Below are 26,581 nucleotides of genomic sequence, written 5' to 3' on the forward strand. Positions count from 1 at the left end.
AAAGACTTCTAAAAAAAACTACCCTACAGTAGAATGGCTTGCTTCAAGTGGTAATGGATTTTCACTCCTTGGAGGTCTTTAAGGATAAACAACCACTTGGGTATATAATAGTATGGACTTCTTTATGTAGGGTTGAAAGATGGCCAATGAGGTCCCTTCTAACTCAAATTCTGCGATTCTTATCACAGCCTTTCACTATTCTGTTTGCCTTCCTCTGGGTACTTGCTAGTTTATCACATCCAGAACCAAATGTACTACTCCAACTATAGTCTGACTAGGGCAGACTACAGCAGGACTATCATTTCATTCTATACACTGTTCTTCACTTAATGTAGCTCAGAATTGCACATTGAGCTTACTCTCCACTAAAACTGTAGGGTGTTGAAGCCAGCTCCATAAATTTTCAGTGTGAGCATTTAGATCTCAGAAATCAAGCAAGGTAGGGGCAGCTAGGTGGCAAAGTCGATAGAGCACCAGCCCTGGATTCAGGAGGACCTGAGTTCAAATCCAGCCTTAGACACATAACATTTAACCCCATTGCCTAGCCAAAAAATTAAAAAAAGAAATGAACCAAGGTTATAAATTAGGGCTAGGTTTATTATTTTGTTGATTATCTAGACTTTACAAATAATGGAGAAAATGTTAATAAGACAGATTAAAAGTATGTCCTGCACATATTTTTTCCCTCAAAGAGCTAGTTGTTCTCAAAGGACAATAGTATTCCGTTACATTCATATACCACATCTTGTTCAGCCATTCCCCAATTGATGGGCATCCCCTCAATTTCCAATCTGCTACACATATTTTTGTACATGTGGGTCCTTTTCGGGGCACCTATTAATTGAAGAATTTCTGAACAAATTAAGATACATGGATTTAATGGAATATACTATTTGCTGTGATGGAACAGAACATTTCAAAGACTTGTATAAATTGATAAAAAGTGAAGTGAGCGGAATCAGAACAGTTTATGCAATAACAACATTGTAAAGACAAACAACTTTGAAACACTTAATAGCTATGATCACTACAATAACCAGACTGAAAATGAGTTATGCTACCCCTCTTCTGACAGAGGGGCAATGGACTCTGGAGATGGCCAACAGGAGAATTTATTTTGTTTTGACTATCCATATTTGTTACAAGGGTTTTGTTTTTTCTTTTTTCTTTTTGCCAATGTGGAAAAGGGGGTGAGGAGAACAGATTGGAGGGAGAAAAAAACTGAATACTTGATGATTTTTAAAATAAACATTTTTAGAAAGAAATAAGTATCTCAAAGTAACCACTTTAAAAGGGATAGTGCTCATTTGTACGTATAACTTCTGATGTTGATATGATTATTTTAAAAATCGTTCTCATTACCTTGTACTGGCATGTTCTTTCCTGGGTGTTATAATGTGATTGTCACCTGAAGTGGCGTGTGGGGGTGGGAAAGGAAGAAGAGGTTCTTCTCAGTAAAAGGTCCAAGCTAATAAGGTTCTGACACTGGGGGAATTTGTTTTTCCTAATGTTCTCTGACTCATTATGCCCCTACCCAAAAGTTCTGGGGAAAATCTCTCTTACAAAACTTAGGTATGGTCTAGGATCTCCCCCAAACAGATTTACAGGATCCCATCTAGAAAGGGACTAGATACAAAGTAGATACAAGATATAAGGTAAAGTAGATATCAGTTCTAGGTATATTTATTTCCTCCACCACAAAAGAAACTCTTGAAATGTAGAAGACTCTTAAACATGTATTAAATACTCAAACCATGAAATAATAGCCCATCACCTATCATTCTCTCCCAGGAGGTAAAGACAATTTTGTAGGACTGCTCAGCGGATTTTTCATGTTCACCTTTCGTTTATACTGTCTGAGCGACTCACAAGTCAAGATATTCTGGCAAGCCAGAGAATGTCTTTGGGCTTTCTTAGTCCTTTCAGCTGTTGTATACCCTATATGGTGCAGCTAGGTGGCAACAACAAAATCCTCCATGTAGTGGTCTCCTTCTTCCCTGAGAAGTTGTTCTAAAAATCATCTGGGCAACAAGCACCTGACCTCTCAAAATCAGAAGGATACTGACAAGGCTGGGAATATTTCTCAGGATTACTATTTGGTCATCTGGGTTCAAGGAAAGAAACATAAAACACAAGAGGCAGCCAGGGATTTGAGGTGCAGGGTTGTCTAGGCAAGTGTATGTTCTTGCTGCAGTTGCCTTCACAGCTGGAGGAAGAAGGAAAGAGGAAGGAAAGAGGGAGAGAAATCCCCTCCCCCTTCAATGAAAGTCCAAGGAAGAATATTGCCGGCCGTGTTCCAATAAAGAGGCTATCTCAAGCTCTCTTTCCTTACTCCTTACGACCCTCAGATGGGGAAGGGGCTCTTCCTGGCCCAGATGCCAATCCTCTTTAACATAACCCCGCCTCCAGTCATGGGGACACAGGATATGAGGAGCCACTGGTTATGTGTCATTTGTCCAAGCTCGCAAGAACATGTGTTCCTCCCCACAGAGCCAAAGCACATTTGGGTGATGTACCAGTCTAGCAGCTCAGGGGGTTCCCCTGATAATTCCTGTTGTACAGAGTTATATGAAATCCCCAGTTCATGCTCTCCTGAAAGCCATATTCTAAATATATTGGAAGACCCAGATGGAGGGGAAAAAAAGAAACCAAAAATTGCTGTTCTTTTGCTAATTTTATCTAGTTTGTGATAATTTATGTAATATTGAAGAAAGCAAAGCAAGTGTCATCCAAGTTCCACTATCAACTACCATATACCTACTGACAATATCTATCAACATAACAACAAATAAAATTACAATGCAACAAAATGAGGAAGCTGAGTGACCACGAAATGATAACACTCAATGATGTAATTCAAATATAAATTTCTTCAGAACAGGGACTGTTTTGTTTGGGTTTTTTATCTTTATATCCCTAGTACTTAGCACAGTCTGTGACATATCCTGTGCTCTTAATAAATTCTTGTTGACTTGAATTGAAAGCTACTGATATCTGACCATGACTTCCTATCATTCTCTGTCTCTATGTTCAAGATGTAAGAGGCAGAGGCAATTAGTCATGCAACATGAGCTCTGGAGAGAGGTACATATATGGGGATCAACTGCATGGAGATGACAATAAGGAAAGCAAAAGAAGCAAGCATTTATATAGTGTCAGCACTGTGCTGAGTTCTTTACCAATATTATCTCATTTGATTCTCATAATATTCTTGCTATTATTATCCCTATCTTACAGTGGAAGAAATTGAGGCAAAAAGAGGTTAAGCCCAGGATCACACAACTAGTAAGTGTCTGAAGTCAGATTTGAATCTACTATGCCATCAGCTGACAATAAACTCAAGGCGCAGAATAAGACATATTTTTTGGACAAGGCCAAAGTGAGAATTCTTTTGCTTCACTAATAAATATTATTCACGAGGGCTCAGTTTTTATTTCTTTTTTCTTTTCTTTTTTCCCAAAGGAAAAGGGTGTAGAAAGAGAAAGACAGTGATAGGATAGGGGAAAAAAGAAGAAAAGGAAAAGAAAGAAAAGAGGGTCATGAAAGCACCTTTTTTTTAAATGCACAGAAGAGAATAGAAGGAAGGTCAGAAAGAATCCTTCTTCCCTTTCTCAGCCAAATTCTAAGGAAAAACTATTTATCCACTTATTTCATTCACTCCTCAAATACTTTGCAGTGTGGCTTCTTACATCATCCCTAACTGAAACTATTCTCTCCAAAGTTACCAGCAACCTCTTATTTGCCAATCTGCTCTTTTCTTAGTCCTCATCTGTCTTGACCTCTCTGCTGCATTTAACACTATTGACCATTCTATGTTCCTGGATACCCTCTCTAGGTTCATAAAATAATACTCTCTCCTGCTTCTCTGCCCATCTCTCTAACTATTTCTTCTTAGTCTCCTTTGCTGACTCCTAACTGTGGGATTATGCTCTGTCCTTAGCCCTTTTTTCTCTCCAAAATCTCTCACTTGGTGACCTTATCAGTTCCCAAGGGCCTAATTGTTATCTCTATAAAGGTGAATGGAAAATCTGTATTACCCCAGGGCCAATTACCCAGGATTGTAGAGCTTCAGTACTGTAACGCCGATTCCCTATCATATGTTTCAAACTGGATATCCCAGAGACATTTCAAACTCACTATGTCCAAAACAGAACTCACTATACTACATCGCCCCACCCTACCTCCCAACCTTCCCCTCTACTGAATTTCCCTATTTCTGTCAAGGACACCACCATTCTTTCAGTCTCCCAGTCTTATAACTTCATCATTATCCTTGATTTGTCACTTTCCTGCACACCACATATCCAACCAATTGCTAAATCTTAACATTTCTATCTATACAACATCTCTGTACTCACACAACCACCATGCTAGTTAAGTCTCTTATCACTATTGCATAGATTCTTGTAAAGGTCTCCTAATTGGTCTCCTTGCTTGAGTCTTTCTCCACTCCAATACATCCTTCACATACCTTCCAACATGATTTTTTTAAGTGCAGATCACTCCATGTTAGTACTGTAGCCAACTCTAGCCAAGTCCAGTGTCTCTCTTTGTTTCTAGGTAAAAATATGAACTTATCTATTTGGCTTTTAAAGTGGTTTACAAAATGGTCTCATTCTATCTCTCTAGCCTCATTAAACATTACTCCTCTTATTGTACTTCAGCCAATTTGGACTTTTTTTTTTGTACTTACACATAGCATTTCATCTGTCATCTCCATGCCTTTGCACTGGTTGTTCCTCATACCTGCAATGGGATTTATGAGGTGTTCAAGGAAGACTAGCCCCTCTGGTGTGAGGGATTGTCAAGCCCTTTTCAGAGCTGCTTGTTCACCTTTGGTGTCCACCTGATTCACCCAACCCTCACCAAGAAGCTGTAGCATGCACAGTGACCACACCTGGGTAAACTGTCTCAGCAGACAGACTAAACCAGGCTGAAGGTTACCAATGGGCCTCAAACCTGTTGGTGAATTAGAGGGATGCTTATCCCAAGCATGTAAAGACTTCTCCCAGTGGAAAGGGCTGATGAGAACAATTTGTTCCAAAGACCAAAGCAGCTGAAGAAGTTGCTGTGGAGTGCTTAGAGCTTAGTCAGGCATCAAAGACACCAAGGTCATCCACTGTATCCCAGGCCATTGCTAGTCATCTTGACTTTATCCCGCCACTGGACTTTGATGACTCAGGAAGATTGAGTGAGGCTGATGACTTTGTGCAACTTTGCCCCACTTAAATCCAATTCACATTCAAGTCAGAATATCATCCCTGACGTCATTGGTCCTCTTTAAAAATGAAGGACAAACAACAACAACAATGCATTCGTCCTTACCTCTACCTTACAGAATTCCTTCCTTCAAGCACCAACTTTTACACAAAACCTTTCTTGTCCCCCTTTCCCCAACTGTTAGTGTCCAGCTTCCCTAATGACATTGTATTTAATTACTTTGTATTTATTTTGTATTATATATATATGTTTATGTGTGTGTGTGTGTGTGTATATATATATGTATGTATGTATGTACATGTATATATGTATATATGAAAACTCCTGATCTTCTGGGCTCTGACCTTTGAGAGGAAGACACACTATTACAGCCTCTCTTCAGGTCACTGAAGGGAGAGAAAGACTTTGGGAAGATGCCACATGTAGAGGAGCTGGCCATTTCTATCAAGTCCTTATCCCTGGTGTGTTTCACTAAAGACTTTGAGGGGCTTCAAGATCTGAATCTCTCTGTTGGCTGAACTGAGTTATCTCACTCCCAAAGGGAAAGCTCATTCACTTTATGTAGTCCAGTATATTGTCTCCTATGTATACTTTCTCTGATTTCTGTTTGCTATCTATTTGCTATCTAAATGGATTAATTTGTTATTTGCTATGTGTATTTATTGTGGAACACGCATTTGGTGGGAAGAGAATCAAGATATACAACTTGGGTCTTCTTTCCCCACGTAAGGAATAACAATCAGGAATGTAACTTGAACCTAAAGATTATCTCCTCTAGGCTAATAATATTTAAGGGAACAGACAATTCCAGCTCAGTCCCTCCTCTCTTTGAGGAGAACAAAATGACCAGCTGCTGGCCCCAACCTCCTATTTTGTCTCCTGGAAGGAATCAAAGTCTCCTTTGGAGAGGAGTGTGAGGAAGACACTCTAGACTAGATATATCTGTTCTTGCCTCCCTAGAAGTCACATTTAGACAGACTCATATGAACACCCATAACCTACATGGGAAAAAATTCACAGCACACTATACATACACACCCCTTCATAATTATGTATGTATGTGTTGTCTCCCCCATTCCCCTAATCCATCTCCAGTAGAATATAAACTAGTTAAGAGGAAGGATTGTTTCATTTTTTTTTGTTTTTGTTTTTTTAATCCCCAGACCTATTGAAGTACCAAGCATTGATTCACTGATTTATTTCATTGATATAGTTTATTTTGATTCCACAGACTCTTCCCAACAAACACCCCCATTCCTGTGAAGTATATTCCCTCCAAATAGTTTATTAATCGTTAACAGAAAAAAGAGATCTGTCCTTTCATGTTAACAATATGGTAAGTATTGTATTTGACTTGAATTTTATTTCCTCTCAATATTTATGTTTTACATTGTTGTAGTCACTATGTATATTGTTCTTTTGATGCTACTTTCTTCAGTCTGCATTACTTTATACTAAACTGTTCCTCATTCCTGACACACATTCTTTCCTCACTTCTATCTCTTAGGACCCATGACTTTCTTAAAGGCTGTGCTCAAGTACTTCCTCCTATACAAGTACTATCCTGATAATCAATCAATAAACATTTATTAAGCACCTACTACTACTAGGCGCTGTACTAAGTGCTGGGGACACAAAAAAAAGGCAAAAGACAGTCCCTGACTTCAAGGAGCTCACCATTTAATGGGGGAGATAATAGTCAAATATTTACAAATATGCCATATACAGGATAAATAGGAAATAATTAACAGAGGTATGATGCTAAAATTAAGAGGGGTGGGAAAAGTTTCCTGTAGAAGATAAGATTTTATTTGGGACTTAAAGGAATTAAGACAAGCTGTAGGTAGAGATGAGAAAGGGAGATGAGACACAACCAGAGAAAATGGCCAGAGCTGAAAAATGGAGTGTTTTGTTTGGGAACCACAAGGAGATCAGTGTCACTAGACCAAAAAGTATGTAGCAAGAAATAAGGTATAAGAAAACTACAAAAGTAGGAGGGGGTCACACTATGAAGGGCTTTTTCCAAGCAGAGGATTTTGTATTTGAGTCAATAGGGAGCCATTGTAGTCTGCTGAGTAGGGGATGTGGAGTGATGATCAGACCCATATTTTGGGAAAATCACTTTAGTGGCCTAATGGGGAATGGATTGGAGTGGGGAAAGACTTGAGGCAGGCATGGAGGCTACTGCAATAGTATAGGCATGAGGTGAAGGCCTGCACCAGAATGGTGTGGTGATAACTCTTGGTAACAGTATCTTCTCCACCACAATTGGGAATATAACTTGGATATATTTTATATTTGCTGACATATGTGCATGTTATTTCACCTGGTAGAATGTGCTCCTTGAGGACAGGAATTGTTTCATTTTGCCTATATAATTCCAGTACCTAGAACAATACTTGGCACACAGTGTCAAATGAATAAAGTCATCTCCTGTTTCTCTGGATTACAGAATTATAGAATTTTAGAGTTGGAAGGGACCTCAGTGACTATCTAATCCAATTCACGTCCTCCAAACAAATCCCCATACTCCAAGGAGGGAGGAATTCTTCATATTTGTCACTCCTTCTGGTGTAGCAAAATTTCGTTATTTAAATACTGTGATTTATTCAGCCATTTTCCATTTGTTTTGTTCCCAGTTTTTCGTTAAAAATAATGCTGCTATAAACATTTTTTACACATAGGTTCTTGCTATCAATAACTTCTTTGACATATAGCCCCAATCCTAAAAGTTCCAAGTCAATTGCTATTAGCATATTTATATTACTTATATTAACATTCCTTATGTTTTGTTTCTCAAGTGATATTTCAAAGTACTGGGAAGTCTAAAATTCATTTAGAGATCACATAATCTGATGGGCATGCTAGGAGGCATAAGCCTTAACTGCTTACTGTCATCACTCATTTGGGAGGGTACAAAGGTTTTCTGGATTCCCAAGTCAACAGCAGGGGAGTCTGGTTGCCTTTTATTTATCAAATATATCAACATAGGGGATATGAATCCAAAGCTGAAATCCAGCCACCTAAACTTGACTGCCCAAATGCTGACTTTTCTGACTTACACCAGGAGGAAGTTGTCAACAGACTGCTCGTATAAACATATGAGCCAGCGCTGGAGAGCAGGAATGAGTCTTGATTCATTGTCTCGCCAAACAGGAATAACTTGAGACAGAGACAGAATGTTTTCCAAGTCTCATCATTTTCATTGCTCTTAGCACTACTATTACTCTCATTCCAAGTAAGACATAGAAGAGGAATGCAATTAGGTGAGTTCTGATAACTCTAAAATTAAGGGAAACACCCTTCCCTCAAAAATGGAAAAGGATAGCTGGCTTTCTTAGCTCTTCCTAACTTAAACATCTAGTTTATAATCCCATGGGTAGCTATTATTGGATAATTTGATGAGCACCAAATTTCAGTGATAGTATCATCATGTTTGCAAAACTTCCTTATTGCCTTTAGATGCCAGAGGCTTATGTTGCATAATGAAAGGAATCTTACCTATGGAGAGGCAAGATGAAGGTGGCTGAGTAAACAGTAATGAATAAATGTTCAGTAATATGCCAGGATGATAATAGAAGCAACTAATGACAGCCTTGTTTACAAGAGCAATAGTTATTGGAATTTTGAATCATTCCATGGAATAATGTCCAGGAAAGAATTTAAATTACCATTGGCCCATGAAAATAGCCACCCTAATAATTTATTGCTTTCTGGTATCCCTGCAACCCCTGGATTTAGAGATAAGAGTTTTTCAATTTCAAATTAACCTGTTACCTCTCATTTCTTGGATTACTTCCTGTTTAGTAGGCCGGACTCAGTAACTAATGATAGGGAAATTCTCACAGAATTAAGCCACAAGGATAAAGTTTCCAGAAATAGCACTGATTCCTTCTCACCCTAAATGCAACATAGCTTGTCTTGGTTACTCTATTGGCCAAATTAAATAATTAGCCTCTGGTACTAGTTTAATGGCTGTGTGGTGATAACTCTCCATAATTCCCAACTCTCCAAATTTGAAAGCCCAATAGACAAAAGTTATGTATAAGTTTGTATTCTTTGAAGTAATTTCAGTGGAAAGCAGAACTACTTGTGAATGTTCTTTATAGGAAAGAAGTCTTGGTTAATGAGCATTACTTTGGAGACTGAAGTCAAGGACAGATAACAAAGGACGAATTGAGCTTGTATAACATGTTGATTCTGGCCTCACTTTCTAAGGTCCTAGCCTATTATACTTTATCCCCCTCAGGGTTCTCTAGTACCCTTAAGGGGCTGGAGTCTCTTTACTTTGATATCAGCTCAATCCCCCACCAGCTATCTTCCCCTCATTCTTAGGAGTAACATTACTTCAAAAATATAGCAAGAATAAGAATACAAACATTTTCCCATAATACCTCCAGCATGTATTCCCCCTACACTACATTGGTGTCTGGGGAGGAAGATAGAGAAGATCAGGCTCATAGATTAGCTCAATTCTTACATAGCATTAGTCCCATCAAGTTCAAGTACAAAGCTGTGCCAACTTCTGCTGGAATGCAGTTCAGGACCCAAGCTCCTCAGGATGTTGTTGCTGGGATAGCTTATATTTCTAGACTCCTAGATCCACATGAATCACATTTCAAGGCCAGATCAGAGACTCTACTCCTTGCACCTAGAAAAGGAAAGAATGAACAAAAAGGCCAAAAACTCAGGGTTATTTCTCAAGGCCATGTAGTCAAAGTTGAGGAGGAGGGAAGAGGCAGTCCTTAGGCTCTTTTCCCTTACTTCATGCTGTGAGTGATAGTGTCACCTTCACACTCTTCCCCCCCCACCCCCTGACCTGAGTGCATCAAAAACTAAGGTAGGTATTGCCAAGCCATTTTAAAAATGCCAACACTTCAGGTTATGCAGCCAATGAAAAAAGCTATTCATAACCATATGGTAGGCCAGCAGAGATGTTCACAAATGTTCCAGTCCTCTTCTCGTCTGGAAGCAAATCTCTACCATCTTCCTTTTGAGTAAAGATATCTCAGCAAATTGATGGTGTCTGTACATGTGTCTGATTTCTCCTCCTGTAAAGATCATGTCAAGGATGATAAAACTCAAAATACTTTGAGCATGGCTAGGAAGATGAAGGATAACAAAAACAGTTGTTCCCTCTACCCCAACTATTAGGGGAAGAGAAGAGAATAAAAAATGGTTTGATCAAGGACCATTGCTTAGGGGTGGAAGAGATAGTGATCATTAGCAATAAGAGAAGGCAAAGCTGCTGAGTTATTTTCATACAATCATAAAGTTAGAGCTAGAAGAAACCTTAGGGGACAGCTAGTTCATCATTTAACTGATGAAGAAACTAAGGCCCAACGAGTCCAAGTTACTTGTCCAAGGCCAAATATCAGAGTGGGATTTGAACCTGGGTCCTCTCCAGAGCTAGGAGTCTTTCTACTGTACCCTATTTCTTCTCTGTTTTCTCTGCCAAAGTGAATGACCTTTGTGCTGGAAATGTTAGAACAAAAATGGCTAACAAGGAATTGTTATTGATGATAAATGCGATAGGAAGGATCACCTAACTCATTGATGAATTCAAGTCCTCTGGCCCAGATAAACTACATTCTTGAGTACTGAAAGAACTGGCAGATATGATTGCTTAGGTAGGTAAAATCTGAAAGATTGTGGAGAATGGAGAGATGACCTAAGATTAGAGAAGGATGAATGTTACTCTGATTTTCAAAAAAACGGAAGAAAATAAGATCTGCAAACTATAGGCCAGTGAGCTTAACAGCAATTCCTGGGAAAATTCTGGAATCGTTTATGAAAGAGATTAGTAGTGAATATGTAGAAAAGGAAGCTTCAGAATTAGGTTGTTGCAGACTATCCTGATTTCCTTTTTGATAGGGATACTAAATTAGTAGATTGGTGGAATGTTTTAGATATTGTTTACCTAGATCTTAGTCAAGCTCTTAACAAAGTATCTCATACCATTTTTGTGAAAAACAAGAAGATAGAAACTAAATGATAATACAAATAGATTGATTCAGAACTGCTTGTGTATCTGGGCTCAAAGAGTAACAGTTAATGGTTCAAGGTAAATTTGGCAGAAAGACTCCAGGGGTATGCCTCAGGGATCTGTGCCCAGCCTTCTCCAATTTAATATTTTTATAAATGACCTGAATAAAAGCATAGATGGCATGCTCATCAAATTTTCAGATGTCATAAAGCTGGGAGAGAGAACTGACATACTGGATGACAGAATTGGGATTCAGAAAGATTTTGACAGGCTATCCATCAATCAATCAACAAGCATTTAAGTATGTACTATGTGCTAGACACTGCTAGGCACTGGCGATACAAAGGCAAAAGTGAAACAGGAAACTCAAGGAGTTTATATTCTACTGAAGGAAGGCAATCTGTAGGTATATAAGTATATAAAAAGTAGGTGTAAAAGAAATACAAAGCAATTTGGGGAAGAAATCAGTAAAGTCTTCATATGGAAGATGTCTTGGAGCTGATTTTGAGAGAAACATGGGATTCTAAGATGCAGAGGTAAGGAAGAAGTACATTCCAGACATGAAGGAATATGGGGGAGAAAACAAGTACTGAGGCATGGAATCAGGAAATGAAGCTTTGTAAGGCCAGTGGGTCTAGATGTGCAGGAAGTAGGAAAGGGAGTAATTTATAAAAAAGATGAGAAGATAAGCTGAATCCAAGTTGTGAATGGTTTTAAGAATCAAACCGAGGAGTTAAAATCCTAATGCAATAGGGAGCCATTAGAATTTATTAAGTAAAGGAGTGATACCTAATGCAGGAATGACAGAGTTAGGATACAAATTATCTTGAGTCACTGGAGCAATGGGCTGGATCAAATAACATAAAATTCAATAGAGATAAATGCAAAATCTTACATGTTAGTACAAAAAAATCAACTTCACAAGTTCATAAATGGGATAGGCATGTCTGAAAAAGATCTGGGTTTTCTTTTGTTTTGTTTTTTTGAAGATTGAAAGCTCAATAAAGTCAACAGTGTAACAAGGCAACCAAAACAGCTAATGGTAATCTTGGGGTACATTAAGAAAGCCATTGCTTCCAGGAAGGAGATGATAGACCCACTGTACTATGTCCTTGTCAGACCACAGCTGAATCCAATAATGTTCAGTTCTGGGCACCTCAGGCTAAAGATATTGACAAACTGCAGTGTATCTACAGGAGGATAAAAAGGATGTTGAAGGGTATGGAGTCCATTTCATCTGAGAATCAGTTGTGAGGATATTTAACTTGGAAAGGATAAGATTCAGCGGGGACCCAGGAAGTCATCTTCAAGAACTGTTATGTGAAAGAAGAATTAGACCTTCTGTTTGGTCCCAGAGGTCAGAACCATTAGCAATGGGTTTAAGTTACAAAGGGGCTTGATGTAAGGAAAAACTTTCTATTATAACTAAGAGTTATAAAGAAATAAACAGATGCAGGAGAACAATTTATATAACAACACTATAAAAAAACCTAGAAAGCTATAAAAACTATGATCAATAAAATGACCATTCATGATTCCAAAAGACCAGAAATGAAATATGCTAGTCTCCTCTTGAAGGAGATGTGATGAATGCTAGGGTGAAGAATGAGACATTCATCTTTTGAACACAGCCAATGAGAGAATTTGTTTTGCTTGACTATGCATATTTATTGCAAGGAATTTGTTTTCTTTTCTTTCTTTCTAAAGGGGCAGTGGGTAGGAGACAGAGAAAATAGATTTCTGTTCATTAAAAAGAAAAAAAAGGTGGAACAGGCTCCCTTGAAAAGTGATGGTTTGTCCCTTATTGGACAAGTGGCTGGATGACCACTTGTCAAGTATGTAAAAGAGAAGCTTATTTTTCTGGTAGGGGTTGAATCTGATAATTGCAGAGGCTCCTTCCAACTTTAAAATTGTATGAGTCTGTGAAGTCTTCTTCCCTACTGCATTGTTAGTAATTTGGGGGTCACTTTGCAGAATGATTCACCCACCCATTGCTTTCTCTTTTGGCAACCCCTTGCCTGTGCCACATTTACTCAGAGTAACTCAGGGAAATTTTGTTTAGCTAACTGCAAAGAATTAGTGTAGGGCATCATGGGATACACATTGGGCACATATATATTTAACAGGACAGAGGGGGACAACAAATAACAAGAGGCCTTTTAGTTTTTAGTACCAAAAGATTTAAAATAACCAAACCAATCCTATTTGTTGTTAATTTGCTTAAGGAAGTATAGTCCCCTGTTGTGCCTGTTCATAAGCAGCTGCATGGTACATTCCAAATGGGGACTTGGAGTAACAAGTCCCATAATTAATTTCTAGATTCAATAGCTACAAATCACGCAGCTGGAAGTGTTAGTGTTGTGGTTTTTACCTGATCTTCTGAAGAGAATTGAAGCTTGGCAACTTGTAGACCAAAAGGGGAAATAAAAAACAAGAACTAAGAAGGTGGGGGCCAAAAAAGAGCACTAATTAAATCCAATAAAAAAATGTATCCACACCTAAATAGAGGGGGAAGAAATTCCTACTACATTTTTAGTTTTTTTGTAGATATCAAAAGACATGACAAATGATCTGATCAGAATGACTACTGAAACTCATAACTGAGTAATTTCTTCAATGTTGTCCTATGTGGGTGTTGCTTCCAGCATTTAAGCTTGCTATCCGTTATACTAAAATTTCCTGTCACTCTAAGCTTGCTTAACTGATAGGATTTTGTGTTCATTCTCTTGTTTTAAGTGCACTCCACATGCAAGCATAGACACAGGTCTGTCTCAATAATGTTCTGAGTTTACACTGACCTCTGGCTGAGGATCACACACCTGCTTATTTCATACAACACTGAAAGTGTTTCACATCTTTTCCCAGCTTAGCCTTTGTCTGTGAGTCTCTCCTATTTTAGGTTTGATGGCCATCCTTGGAATCTATTTGGTCCCATATCCAAGGTTCCCATAACTTCCTCTTTGTTAAATTAGTAACAAAGAAAACAACCAAACCACTGATTCATTTTCCTACCTCCCTGCTTACAGAAGACCTTTTCTGTTTCTCTAGATCCTACCCTTTCTTTGATGTTTCCTAAGAAGTATATATAGATACATTTATTTGTGAGCTTTGCCCTTGCTTGAACATATGAAAAGATGGAAAAATACTGGGTCTATGGTAATTACCTTACACATGGATTAAAGTGACAGATCTAACACTTTACATACACAGTCAGCCTTGTGGAAAGAAAAAAATGAAAATTCAATCCTGGCAGCAATTGTTTAATGTTATGCATTATTTTAATTCTTATTAGCTATCTCAGGATGAGACAAATCACACATTGTTAATGGCCATATGATTTACGTAATCCTATTAGTTCAGGAGTTTGAGACTGAGAGAGAAAACAGACTATGGGGGGAAAAATGGAGACATGAGAGAGTTTTGAAGTTTGGAGTAATTTTTGAATATACTTCAGAACATACCTGCTAGACTGCATTTAAACCCAAAGAGAAAGAGAGGAAGGCAACAAGCCTGTGGGGGGATGGTTTTGCAAGATCGAAACATTAATTAGCTCATTAAAGTGGGGGATGGGCAGGTGAGGAAAGTGAGTCAGGATTGGCCTCTACCTTCTGTGACTGCTTTTGGTGAAGCCCCTAAAGATGATTATCATGACATAACCCCTGCTGCTGGGAGAATAGAGAGCAAACTAGGTGTGGTCATTCAGCTATAGAGATGTAATCTCTATATCCTTAAGAACTGTTCCTTAAAAAAAATTGCAGTAAAGTGTGTTTTAGGCCCTCTAACTGTTGGACCTTCCAATCTGGTAATTTAAGCCTCCACCAAATTCTACTAGGATAACTTTTCAGGATTCAGTTTACATTCAAAGCAGTCTGGAGTATTGAATTTTGGGAGATAGAGATTTTCCCCTCTTCAGGAAAGGTCAAATTTTGAAAAACTAGTTATGATCTTCCCTTGCTTTGGGACTGGATACTTTTGTATTTTTAATGTTTTTCTTGTCACCCACTTGCTACCAGGGAGACTTCTTAAACCAACAGCTTTTTATTATGTTTTTAGGAAGTCATATTTGTATAAATTGGTTTTGAATGGCTTCTCCAAAGACTGAGCCTGCAGTCTGGTAATTTTATATGGACATAGCTATTGAGGTGTGGCATGAGGAAGTCCAGCTGTGAAAGAACACAAACTAAGGCAGACCCTTGGAATTTTAGGATTGTCTAATAATGTGCTGAAGAAATTATTTGTTTTATTTGTTTTTAAATTTAAAATTTTGCCATATGGATTTTGGTGTAAGCCATTGAGGGAGGCACTTGAAAGAACAATGCTAAATTAACCCTTGAAGCCCAGAGACATTTCTGGAATTGGGGATATGAAAAATATACCAATCGTGTCCCCATTAAATTAACTGAGTTCTGGCAAGGATGCTGCATTAGTTTGTAAAGTTTCCATTCTCACCACCACACTGTGAACTTCCTCTCAAAGAATCCTAGGATCATTTTCTCTCAATGCCAGCAGAAATGGCTAATACACACGGGAAATAGAGCACATGGCTTTGTTGCCTTTCATATCACTTTGTATCTTTCCACCATCATAGAAGGAGGCAGAGTCAGGTCCCAGCTCCTGCAAAACATAGGAAGACAGTGGTTATGCAGGCTCTCAGTAACCTTGTGCATAAGTGAAGCAAAGTACATCCTGCCATAATGTAGCAGAATCAGGCCCCAGCGAGGCAGGGCAATAGCTCTCAGCACTGCAGCAGCCCTCTGTCCCGGCATAGGGCAGGAGAGTTCAGGCCCTTGTAATGGCATTGACCTGCCTGGCACAGGTAGTAGCAGTTGACCTTGGCAGAGCAGTCAAAGGCACAGGTCCCAGAAGCAGTAAGCAGTAACTTATACCCCAGGAGCAGCAGACAGCAGCAGGAAGTGGGCAGAGATATAGGCATTAGTGCAGAAGGATAGCAGAGTGGCTCTCAGTGGCAGAAAAGTGGTCACTGGCATGTACAGTGGCAAAAGCCTGGTCCACTGTATCCTATTTGTTATTATAATGTAAAACTGATTTGCTCCTTCACATTGCTGCCAGTACAATACTCAGTGATCATTTCATAACTCCTTGACGGAGAGGGCTTGGAATACCAACATATGGCATCGTTAGGAAGGAGCTTTCTCTAGCAGCAAGGGAAGTGATCCTAGTCCTCACAGCAGTCCCTAGCCTTCTTTCATTAGTCAAAGATTTTGCATTCCTTACCTTTACACAGGGCTCCCAGGGAGGGGTAGGTCCTAGCTGGTCCACCAGGAAACACTAATGGATGTTGGTACAGGGCAATTCTTTCTCACTTGTGAAGAGGATCAATGATAAGTCAAGAAAAGTCATCATCTTTCCTGTAGCCTGGATATTCCTGCTTCTGCTTCTGTTCACCTTTTTACATTGAGAAGCCCACTATGAACTGAAAAGATTCAGCATCACTCACCAACCACATGGGTAGTGCTGTGTTCAAAGTTACTAATGATCTCTTAATTGCCAAATCCAATGGTTTTTTCTTCATCTTCAACCTTTTTGATCTCTTTGTAAAGTCTGTGACACTTTTTAATCTCCCATATCTCCTTAATCCTCTTTTCTCTCTAGGTTTTCATAACATTGCTATCTCCAGGTTCTCCTACCTATCTGATTGCGCTTTTTCAATCTCCTTTGCTATATCTTCATCCATATCATAACCTATCAGTCAAGCATCAGAGAGAGCACCTGGAAAGCCTGGTGGCTGTTTTATACTCACCATCCAGGAAAGTGATGTCTGTAGCCTGAATCTTTAGTCTAGTCCCCTGAGCCAACCAAAAGTTAGGATAGTTTCAATACTTTTTAAGGGAAAAAAAAAACTATTCCAGCTCGTGTGAGGGCAGGAATTAGGATACTGCTCTTATTCTGCTCTGCTGGTAAGGTCTTCTAGAAGCTCTTCTACTATTTAAATGACTTTAGGATTGTTGTCAGCCCTAACCTCTGATATTCAAAGATGCTGATACAGGCAAAATTAAAAAAAGAAACATAACAAAAACAAAACAAATGTATAACCAAATCATCAAAAAATATAAGAGCTCCAGAAGGAGTAAATGAATCATGGAGAGTCTTAGGAAGAACCAAATCCCAGATCTAAACAATCAAGTTCATGTAGTCAACCAACGAATATTTAAGCACTTATGTGGTAGGCAGTGTGCTAATGTCAGGGTATACAGAGAAAGGCAAAAGAAACCAGTCCCTACCTTCAAGAAGCCCACAATCTAATGGAACAGACAATATTCAAATAACTATATGCAAACAAGCCTTATAAAGGATAAATAGGAAATAATCAATAGAAGGAAGGCACTAGAATTGAGAGGGATTGGGAATGCTTCCTGTAGAAGGTGAGGTTAAATTTAGCTGGGTCTTGAAGGAAGGCCAGGAGGCAGAGATGAGGAAGGAGAATGTACTAGATATGGGAACAGCCAGTGAAAATGTATGAGGAATAGCAAGAAGGCTAGTGTCTCTGGATTGAAGAACACATGGAGGCATGTAAGGTATAAGAAGACTGGAAAGGTAGGATTAGGTTATGAAAGGGTTTAAAAACCAAGCAAAGAATTTTCTATCTGATCCTGGAGGTCACGGGCATCTCTGGAGTTTATTGAGCACAGGGGTGACATAGCCAGACATGCATGTTAGGAAGATCACTTTGACAGCTGAGTGGAAGATGGACTAGAGTAGGGAGAGTCTTGTGGCAGGGAGACCAACCGGCAGACTACTGCAATAGTTCAGGCATGAGGTAATGAGGGCTTACATGAATAGTAGCAGTATCAAAGGAAAGAAGGGCACGTATTCAAAAGATGTCACAAAAATGAAATTTGACAGGTGTTGACAACTGATTGGATATGAAATTTGAGAGAGAGGAGTCAAGAATTATGTGGATGACACCCAAGTTGTTAGCGTGGGAGACCTGAAGGATGGTGGTGTCCTCAACAATAATAGGGAAGTTTGAAAGTGGGGAGGATTGGAGAGGGATAGAAGATAATGAGTCTAGTTTTGTTGAGTTTAACAGGCTGTTGGAAGTGTGAGAATGGTCAACAGAAAGGTTAGAATTGGATAAGTTGATTTCAGAATCATCAAAATAGAGATCATAATTGAATCCATGGGAGCTGAAAAAGAGAAGAGAAAAGGGCCCTGAAAAGAACCCTGGGGGACACCTACTGTGGTTAAATCAGGCAAAGGGAACTTCACTCAGCAGAATCCTTGGTTTAATGTCCTTCTGCTATGGTTAAATAAACCTCATTCTGTTAACTGTTATATGGCCTATGAGTATCTCATTTTGTTCCAATATTGAACTTCAATTATTAGAGGAGTAGCCTGAGTCAGGCTTAGCCCAAAACAACCTCTTAGCATTGCTTTATAAATGGCACTACTGGCTTAGATTCTTAAAATCTAGCCAATAGCTCACAGATCTCAGACTCCTTAAGAGACTGCCCAATATGAAGGATGTTCTAATAAACCTTGTCTTTGGCTGAAAGAAAGCTTGGGTCAAATTCTTTTGGGCAGGATCCATGTGTTGTGATATTGGGGTCCCAGCACCCCTATACCCCTAAACCTCAACATTTTGGTGGCCTGTATGGGGAAACTGCCTAACCCCAAGTTCTTCTCTAGCCAAGACTGAAAGGTACGTAAGGCTCCCCTCCCCACCTCCTTTCTTGCTCTGCATTGGGGTCGCTCTCCAAGCACCAAGGCTTGGAGGTGCTTTTCAGGGCAGACAGTTACGAGGCTGTCTAGCACTTGGCCTGATGTTCCCAGGCTTTTGGTCCACTGGGTCAGTTCAAGGCCATGGACCTGGGTACACCTTCCACAGCATAGAGGACAAAGATGGACACCCATCCAGAAGTGTATGCCCAATTCTGTCAGAACTGGGGAAAACTGCAGTTGCTTTTTGGTTCCCTGAGGCTTAGTTACTCCCTTCCCTCTACACCCCTGAATCGTCCTTCATGGAGGTTACAGGGAAAAGTTAGAACAGCTAAAAATATCTTGGCAGATTCTGGAGGTTTTGTGACTGATCATTAAGGAGTTTTGAAACTCCTCCTTACAACTCTGGTCACTCTTTTCTCCCTCTCCCTTCCCTTGGGTCAAGAGCATATCTGTTAACCCCTCTCATAGGAGAAGAGAGTTAAACCCTTTACCTCTCACCTTTGATTTTACCCTCCCCTGCCTGGGAAAGGAAGGAGGAAAGAGGGGCAGCAGCTACAGTGTGGGCCCCTCTGGCAATGGCCTTGGGCCTTAGGGTAACCTTTGCCTGGAAGCATCACCCAGGTTCAGCACATCCTGCTCAAGGTAATGAAGCTAGCCTCCAAACTTGGATTTGTGTCTTCCAGACTACAGGTCATTCACCTACAGTTGATAGCAAACAGTGGGTACCGGCCAGTGACCCTCCATCATTCCCTGGATGTAGCCTGTGCTCAGTTCCAGTCAACTTCCTCTTTGGGACCCCCTCGAGGCAGGGACAGGTCTACGCCTCTTGCCAGCAGGAAGCGGTTTCAGAAGCTGAGGTCTTCACCCCTTACACCAAAAGAATTTGGGTCCCATTTGTTTAAGGGGGGAATGATGGGGTTGGGATCTGGACCCCAGAAAGGAAAAGCCCTGGACTTTCCCACCTGGGCAAATCTCTGGCATTTGCCTGAGGCTATAATCCCATCAACTGGCCTTTCATTGTGACTACACTCAATCTCCCCTCCCTTGTCTTGCCTCCCAATGGCCCCAGGCCACTTCCCACCCTTGGTAATTCTATTACCTCATAGACTACTTGGCCACTCCTAGATCCCTCCCACAGTCTTTCCATATACAAGGTCCATCTTGTCTCCATTAAGATGCTCAGATTCTTATAATCTAGCTTACTAATGTTCAGACTCCTTAAGAGTTTGCCCAATATGACGGATGTTCTAATAAACCTTGTCTTTGGCTGAAATAAGGCTTGGGTCAAATTCATTCGGGCAGGACTTGTGTGTTATGATATTGGGGTCTCAGCACCCCTGAATCCCTAAACCACATCAATATGATTGGTATAACATTAAATATATAAATTAACTTTGGTAGTATCTTCAGCTTCATTATATTTTGGCACAGCCTCTCAATGAGTATTGAATATTCCTCCACTATTTAAGTTGTTCTTTATTTCTTTAAGGAGCATTTTGTAATTGAACCTATAAAAATATCAAGTATTCTTTGGCAAATAGATTCCCAAATAGTTTATGCATTTGTGGTTATTTTCAATGAGACTTCTTTTTCTATTATTGCCTCTTGGATTTTTTTATTTCTTATTATAGAAATTCTATTGATTTTTGTGAGTTTATTTTATATCTTGCAACTTTGCTGAAGTTATTGTCTCAATTAGTTTATTTGCTGATTGCCTATGATTTTCTAAGTAAACAATCATGTCATCAGCAACTAGGGATAGTTTTATCTCCTTTTCGCCTACATTTATTCCTTAAATTTCTTTCTCTATTTTATCACTATAGCTCACATTTCTAGAATTCAATCAAATAAAAGCAGGGAAAGGGGGTATCTTCGCTTTACTCCTGTATTTATTGAGAATGCTTCTAATGTATCTCTCTGATGCTTGCTTTTGGTTTTAGGTAGATACTATTTGTGATGTTAAAATTTAAAAAAAAAAATCTCTCTATGCCTTTATTTGTGTGATTTTTAAAAAACAAAATGAATATTGTATTTTGTCAAAGGCGAACTGCATCCATGGAGATAATCACGTAGCTTTGGATATTTTTGTTTGTTTTTAGTAGTATTTATTACATTGATTGTCTTCCTAATGTTGAACTATCCTTTCATTCACAGTATAAATGAAACTCAGTCATAATGGATAACATTTTTTGGAAGAGAGAGAACAAATTGCTGTAGTATTTTGCTAGAATTTTATTTAAATTTTTCTTGTTGATGTTCATTAGTGATATTGCATATGGTTCTTTTTCTTAGCCTTGTCTTTCCCTGTTTTAGGTATTAGGACTATGATTGTCTCTAAAAAAGAGTTCACTAGAAACCCCTCAAAGCTGAAATAAAGCCTTTCTCCCTGGTAGTTCTCTTAGCTGGAGATAGTCTGGATTGTTAGAAATGGGTTTCATTTAGCAATTTATTTACTAACAAGCCAACTCAATTAAGAAAAAAAGAAATCATGAATAACATAATATAACGGCAGGTAGTTATATAGCACTTTAAGGTTTCCAAAGCACTTTACATATATTATCTCATTCAGTCCTCCCAGCAACTCTGTGAGGTAGGTTGTTGTTCATCCTTCATTCTGCAGGAGGACTCATGACATCAGGAGAGGGATGTCTTGACATACTCATGAATTGGATTTAATTGAATCAGAGCTGGGCAAAGCCATCAGCCTCATTCTCTCCTCCGGAGTCATCAGGGTTCAGTGGCAAGACAAAAGTCAAGAACTACAAATGAGTAAACTGAAGCTCAGAGGAACTTGCCTAGGGACACAAAGCCAATGTCTGAGGCAAGAGTCAAGCCCAGGTCTTTCCTGATTTCTGTGTCATAATTTATGTTCTGGTTTCTTTTGAGTGTCATCTGCCTAGCATGGGTCAATCAATTAATTCTTTCTGCACTAAATTCTATTTAGTAGGTATGATGTATATGTAAAAAGGGTATTCTTAATGTTTTAAAGAGAACCACTATGCCTCATCCCTTCTCCCATGAAAAGCATGCTTAAGACTTCATCTTGTGAAGACAAGGGTCTTGAATCTTCTAGGCAAACTACTTCCGCCCCCACCTGCTTCCAACCCCACCTCTCTCAGTTATGTAGGATAATGTGTGTACTTTGACTGTTTTATTTAGAAGAGGGAAAAAACATGTTAGGGAAATGAGAGGACATTGTTTAGAGGAAAAAAAATAGCCTGTGAAATTCCAGGATAGAGTATGTTGTTCTAAGCAAAATATTCCTTCACATAATTAAAAAAAATTACTGACTTTTTAGCACCATTTGTGCATGTCCTCAGATGTGCAAATAACATTTGAGAACAATAATAGGAAATCCAACCTTGTTTGGTCATGTAGAGTTCAGCTGTAATTTGTGTGGGCTTTTAAAATATGAAATGAGTAAAAATGTTAAACTCTCATTTGAAATCAATTCTCTTTACTTCAACTGAGGTCTTTGAAAATGAACTAGATAAAGTGTATTTTAAACCTTAATGTTCTTGATTTAGTTCTGCCAAGTACTCTTAGAAATTTGGAAAATATTCGCATGTCCTCCTGCAGCGCTGATTTTGTCTTTTTCCATTAAGGAAACTGATTTATTTCCTGTGTTTTGAACAGAATAGAACATAGTGCTTGGCTTTAAACAACAACTTATAGAGCTATTTGTACTGAAAACATCCTTCTCTTTGCATGGGAGCTGACATCAGCAGGGTTGCTATAGCAAGCAATTATGTGGGATTATTCCTGCTGATTGATTATTCCTGCTACAAACTCAGGGGAAAGGTAAAAGACGTGTTAAAGAGTTTTCCTGTGTTAAAAGTGACTTAGCCAATGCACCAAGTTCTTAGGACCCTGAGCAATGTGCTCTGCTGTTGCAATCTCATCTGTACTTGGGCTCTCTCAGACATTCTGTAACTGGTTTTGTTCTTCTAGCCATATGGTGAAGAGGTGGATTTTTGATTAGTTGTGTAGCAAGAACCAGGGTACATTCAAAAGGCATTAGTCAGACCTACATATACAATATTTATAGTAGTTCTTTTTGTGGTAGCAAAGAATTGGAAATTGAGGGGATGCCCATCAATTGGGGAATCGCTGAACAAGTTGTGGTATATGAATGTAATGGAATTCTACTGTGCTTTAAGAAATGATGAGCAGGCAGATTTCAGAAAAACCTAGAAAGACTTACATGAACTGTTTCTGAGTGAAGTGAGAAGAATCAGGAGAACATTGTACACAATAACAGTAATACTGCGCAATGATCAACTATGTTTGATTTAGCTTTTCTCAGCAATACAATGATCCAAGATAATTTCAAAAGACTCATGATGGAAAATGCTTATCCACATCCAGAAAAAGAATTGATGGGGTCTGAATACAAATCGAAGCATACGATTTTCATTTTCTTTGGGTTTTTTTCATGTTTTTTCCCCTTTTGCTCTGTTTCTTTCGCATGACTAATGTGGAAATATGTTTTACATGATTGCACATGTATAACCCATATCAGATTGCTTGCTGTCTTAGGTGGGGGGGAGGGGAGGAAGGGAGGGAGAAAAATCTGAAACTCAAAATCTTCCAAAAAATGAATGTTGAAAATTGTCTTTACATGTAATTAGAAAAATAAAATCTATTAAATTTTAAAAAAAGAAAAAAAATGATAGGAGGTGGTAGACAGAATAAATGTCATTCATCATTCTATAAAAAACAAACAAACAGAAAAGCACTAGTCAGCCAGAACTCTTTCCTATCTGGCTGCATTCCTATGAGAGATACTGATGGAAGTAAAGAGACCTCAGGCCCTTATCGTACAAGGCCAACATGTAGCTTATGAATATAGGTTTCTGTTCTTTGTGGCTTTGTTTTTATTCTTTCCTCTTTTAGGAGAAGATGATTAGAGATGGCTATGATCTCATGAGTTTCAAAAGGTCAACAGAGTAAGCCACCAGGGTCAAGGAACCAGAGTTTACTAGAAGCCAGATAGTGATAAGGGAAGCCCTGAGTGACCTGCCCTGGCCCAATACAGGAGTAGTAGGGATGCAGATTCATCCATCCATTGACCATGCCATATTTGGAAGTGAGCTTGGTAGGATGAAGACTATGTAATCTGAGTGAGCCTACAATCTCCAGGAACAGAGGTGGTATAGGGGATAATATATCTCCCCCTCAAAAAAGGAGAAAATATATTATTCCCCCAAGTGTTGGGAGAAAAATGTTAGTACTCCTTTCATTGTTATATCTTTGCAATAAATATTCCTTTGTAGAAGCTAATGGATGTTTACTGGTTAAATGGAACTGCATTGATGTTTGAAAGTAGGTAGAACACGGGTGATCAAGCTGATCAAAGCTACACCTAATCCCTTAAAATCCTGAGGGAGGAGATACAGCTGGCCTAGCTCAGGAGAGTGAATCTAGAGCACTCATACCTATAAACCTCAATAAAGTGTGAAAAAGTCTCAATTAACTTGATGGGATTATAGAGCATCAGCAATTTGATAAAAGTAACTAACAATACATAGGGAACTCTTAGTGATTGGTTGGCTGAAGGATCTGTCATGCTCCTGGTGACCTTTATAAAGCAAGTCAATCAGCTCTGAGTAGTAAACTCTGACAGTGGGAAAAAGAGCCAGCTATGGAGGAAGAAATCAGTTCTTGCATCTTCTTCTTAAGTCCAGAAAAGGGAAGAGGGATTTATTTTTCCTTTCTCACCCCTGCTCCCACCAACTTTGATATCATGCAGCAAAAGCACGGAGCCACGGGAGACTTGTATTTGCATGCAGCCTAAAAGGAGGAATTCAAGGACATTGATTCCTAAACCACAACATTTTCTGTCGAGTATAGAGGATTCTGAATTTGACAGTTCTAGATAGTTTAGCTGCAGCAGGACCCTAGTCAGCCAGGATTTCAGCAAAGCCAAAAGCTCGAGGCATGGTGACTAAACCAAGCAGCGAGAAAGTATCCATAGGAGACTGGGAGACCAAGGTAGGAAGGAATAACATGAGAACACGAGTGGCCTTGAAACATCAGATGTGTGAGTTCCCTTTCCTCATATGTACTATGGCCATATGTTTCCCACATGTGTGCCTTTCTCCTTGTGAATTATATGGGCATCTACTCTTCCTGCTGACACTATGTATATTTGTGGGAAAGCAAGAACAAGGTTTATGAAAGAAATGTCATATTGTTACTGTCTTTGGCATGTATTTCAGGAAATGCCTTTGCCTTGAGCTATTTGTGTCCTCTGGCTGACTAGAGTAAAAGTAAATGCAACAATTATAGCTATGTAACTCATTATCTCTACAGTTTCAAGAGTATAGGCCCACACAATTCCATGGAAGTGGAGTAGTTGTCCCCTGGGGGACCTAACTTGGGAGTTGGGGAAGGGTAGCCCAGAAGGACCATTACATATGCCAGTGACTAAAACAAGCAATCAAATTAAAGCAATCGATGGAACTCCTTGCCAACACATTTGGCTAACCCACCCTTTAAAGCAAGCCAAAAGGATAAGTAAATAAATCAGAAAGCTACATGATAAACCCCCTAACTTCTCCTTTACTTGTCATTTTGTAACCTGAATATCCTAGACAGCTTCTGTATCTGGTGTATGAAGACAGATAAGAAGTATATGAAAGGAGATAACATCCTGATGAGGATTAATCACAAACGAGAAGAATAACAACAACAAAAAAAAGAGTTAATATTTTCCAGTTAAGGATTTTCCATAGTTAAGGATTAAAAAAAGGTATGTGCCTTAGGTTTGTTACTGCCTCTAGAAACTGCTTATATTATTCCCTCCAACACTTACATTTTTTACCTGATATTTTTATTAGCACTTGAAAAAACTGCTTTAAGAATGTCTAAATTAATAAATCATTTATCACAAAAGTCAGTATAAATAAAGCTTGCTTAGTAAGCGTGCCATACTACTCACCCAGGGTCCCGCAGTTAGTAAGTGTTATGTGTCTGAAGCTGTTTTTGAACTCAGGTACTCCTGACTCCGGGGGCCAGTGCTCTATCCATTGTTTTTTCCGGTTTATCAACGGATCCATCTGCTAAGAGATGCATATATAACTAGATATCAGCAGCTACTAATCTGCTAATGGGGAAACCCTAGGGAATAGGGGTCCTGGCACATCTTTACAATGCGATGAGCTCCAGGGTAAATGGCTGACTTGTGAAAGAGAGCCTTTAAAGATGAAGCAAAGAAAATCTAACATTCTGTCATTCTGAGTGTGTTGGGGCCCTCCAAATACATGCTTTTGGTTTTTCTTCACTTTCCTTTTAAATAGAGACTAAAATTCAGCTAGTCTGCTTTCAATAGGTCTTGTAGTATTAAAAAGAATAGAGGCTTATGTTTTGTTTGTTTTTTTTTGTGGAGTGAGTAAGAAGATTTCCTGTCTTATTAAATACATGAAGTTCTGAACAATAACTTATTTGTTTGGATCGAAACTATAGTTGACTGAAAGCCCAAAGGGAAATGAGCTCTTGGTTGCCTGAGTGCAGGGACAGGAAATCATAGAGTTTTGTAGCATTGAAAAGTTTTTTCTTTCTAACAGGGTTATAGTCATGGGATTGTGGATCACAGATTTAAAGCTGAAAGGGACCATCAGGATTCCCGGTTGGGGAATGTGGTCTCCAAAACTCAAAGAATCCAATAAATCTCTAGGATTCTTTCTTAGA

At 39.0% G+C, this 26,581-nt stretch overlaps 1 long non-coding RNA gene across 1 annotated transcript; it reads right to left on the reverse strand.

Moving 5' to 3' along the window:
- Positions 1-7,083: 7,083 nt before the first annotated feature.
- On the reverse strand, positions 7,084-26,164 carry LOC114034375. Its single transcript, XR_003568093.1, has 4 exons — positions 25,833-26,164; positions 16,442-16,529; positions 15,656-15,820; positions 7,084-9,871 (listed from the first exon to the last, which is right to left on the reverse strand). It is a non-coding gene; the product is annotated as an uncharacterized LOC114034375 (long non-coding RNA).
- Positions 26,165-26,581: the final 417 nt, after the last annotated feature.

Source organism: Vombatus ursinus, unplaced genomic scaffold, assembly GCF_900497805.2.
Source record: "Vombatus ursinus unplaced genomic scaffold, bare-nosed wombat genome assembly UNPS02008996.1, whole genome shotgun sequence".
Classification (NCBI taxonomy): domain Eukaryota; kingdom Metazoa; phylum Chordata; class Mammalia; order Diprotodontia; family Vombatidae; genus Vombatus; species Vombatus ursinus.